Genomic DNA, 2,706 nt, shown 5'->3' on the forward strand with positions numbered 1-2,706 from the left:
GCCCCCCCCCTCCCCCCCCCTTCTCTTCTCGCCCCGGCCCGGTGGCTCTCGCGAGAGTTCGAGGCGCCGCCAGGGGGTGCTGCGGCCGTTGGGGCGGGCGGGAGCAGGGGCTGTGGGAGCTGAACTCCCATTTCCATCATGGAAAATTGGCGGTTGCTTCGCTGCTTTGTGCAGGCTGAGGATCCTCCCGCCAGGGGCAGGGCAGATCGGGGTCGCTCGTGCCGCAAGCAATCCCATGGCTACAGGACAGGAAAAGTAACTCCGAGCCGTTAGTTAGGTGCTTCTTGTTGGTGTGTTCTTCTTCTGGAACATAGTTCTAGTTCAGTAACTCAAGTTATGAGGAAATTGAAGAAGCCTGTGAGGAAATAAATAAATAAATAAATAAATAAATAAATAGAGCCCTTGCACCAATGAAAAACTGTAAAGAAATGTGAAAGTGTTATTTTAATAAAAGTGATTCCGTGTATGAGCAGTGTGGGAGCTTCCAAGAACCTGAAAACAGAAGATGTTGGATGACTGCCTACACAGCCAGAACAGACTGAGTGTGTAGGCAGGAACCCAACCCAGGGTGTCCCTTCCACCCATCAGATACAGGATGGGAGACTCCCAGCTTCCTCCATTGCCTTCAGTAATAAGTATTTTACCATCTAGGAAATGGCTGAATGTATCTGCCCCCTGCAAATGAAGATAACAAGAAGCACCATGAATCTCTCCAGGATGGCAGAAGAAAACCCCAAGCAAGCAGGTGTGGGGGCGCTGGCAGCTCTCAGCATGCTGTAGGCCAGCGGTGGGAATGAGAAGCGGGAAGCAGTTGTCTCGATGAAGTTAGGTCTGAATGCCCCATCTGAAGCTGCAGTTCAACCCAGTTCATGTGTGGGTGGTACCTCCAGATTTAGCCTTCAGCATCAACTGAAAGTTTGCCTCGAATGCCTCTTTTAATTGCTGACTTCCGGAGTAAGCAGGCAGATAGATCCATATCTTCGTTAGGAATTGTTGTGTTCTGTTTTAGTAGCCTCTGTTTTCAGAGCAGGTGCATAATTCAGTTATTTGGCATGCCTGTGATATTTCACTCGAGGATTACAAGGTATGATTCTGTCATGGATAAATCATTTTAAAATGGAAAGCCTAATAAATCCATATGGTGCTCCTCTCCTTCCTCTTTTCTTGTTCTGTGCCAAATATCTTCATTCTCTCAGAGGGTACAGGGTGCATGACAAACAGAAAACATCTGTGTAATCTGATATATTTCTAATAACTGATTTTTATAATCTGATATGTTTCTTTCTCGTTCAGGGACATCACAATTCAGTAAGCTGAGATCTCTGGTCTGACATGTAAATGAGTCATTTCTTCTGTGGTAGAAGCACTTCAGAGTGGATGGCAGAGAGGTTAAGCTTCTGTTAACACATACACCCCAACAGCAAACACAGTTACAGTGCATGAAGTTCATTCTACCATGCTAAATACAGCTAAACTCTCTGACCTAAGGCATTGCTCAAAGTGACAGAATCTTCTGTGTTTCACTTAGAAGGAGAAATCAGCAGCAGAGTCAAATGTTTCTTCGATGCAATCCCATATTAGCAAAAATGCAAGAATCCTCCCCCCCCCCCTTTTTTTTTCCTGAAAATCAGAGTACGTGGAACATAAAGAGAAGGCCTCTTCCTTCACAGCTCTTTTCCAAATAGTCTCAAAGGTCTTTTAACTCTCCTCAGAACTGTATTCTTAATGGTATTATGCCCTTTTCTACCTTCTCTGATGTGACTCTTACTGCTTTCAGCTCTTTGCAGTGTGTGGTTTCACTGAGAACTTTTCTAGAAGCAGGAGGCACATGTGCCTGTGTATGATGGGAGGCTCCTACTATTTCAGTTATCTGACTTCCATAAAGAAATTAAATACAAGGCTGTATGACAACTTTAATCCAACTCATAACAACACAATAAATGAAGGTCTCTGCAGACAAAGCACTAAAATAGGAAATAAAAAGTTGGGAGTAAAATAATAAAAAATAAGGAGGAGAAACATAAATAGAAACTAACAAAAAAGAGAGTGAATGTACACTGAGGTACCTGGAAATAGTACCAAAGTGCCTAGGAAACATGGAAGTCCAGCAGGTAAGGCAGGATTGGAGTATGATGGTAACTATCCTTGAAAATTAGGCATTTATGAATATGTCATGTTCTGTGGTGATGTCAAGCCATTGTCCCAAATTCCAGCTGCAATGAGGCTGCAGTGATGAGAAAATAAAGGATTTCTGCATTTGCTGAAAGTGAGCAGACTTTCCTCCCTAAATGTGATGAATTCCCCATCTCTCAGAAAGGGAAGCTAACCCCAAACCTAGTGTGTGACATCCCTACCTGCACTGCACTGGGGAGGTCTGACTGTATCAAGCAACCTCCTTATCTCAGTAATACTGAATAACTAGACATCAGTTCTGACAGCAGTTCTGCAGCCAGCATGTGTGCACTAGCGTGGAAGATTGCATGTGCTTGTCTTTGTCCTTCACGAGCCAGAACTTGGCACTTACTGACCTGTAACATACTCTTTTAATACCCTCTTGGCTGCATCCCAAAAAGAAGGATGGAGTGACACTCAGACCATAATGGGATTGCACAGTGCAGGAGAGTGACCTGTCTTCTAGCAAGCAGAGTAAGCAGCACCCACTTGGTGAGTGTGGAGGTGTGTAATGACACAGATCCAAGTGCCTCA

The sequence above is a fragment of the Numida meleagris genome, chromosome 4, assembly GCF_002078875.1.
Source record: "Numida meleagris isolate 19003 breed g44 Domestic line chromosome 4, NumMel1.0, whole genome shotgun sequence".
Taxonomy (NCBI): domain Eukaryota; kingdom Metazoa; phylum Chordata; class Aves; order Galliformes; family Numididae; genus Numida; species Numida meleagris.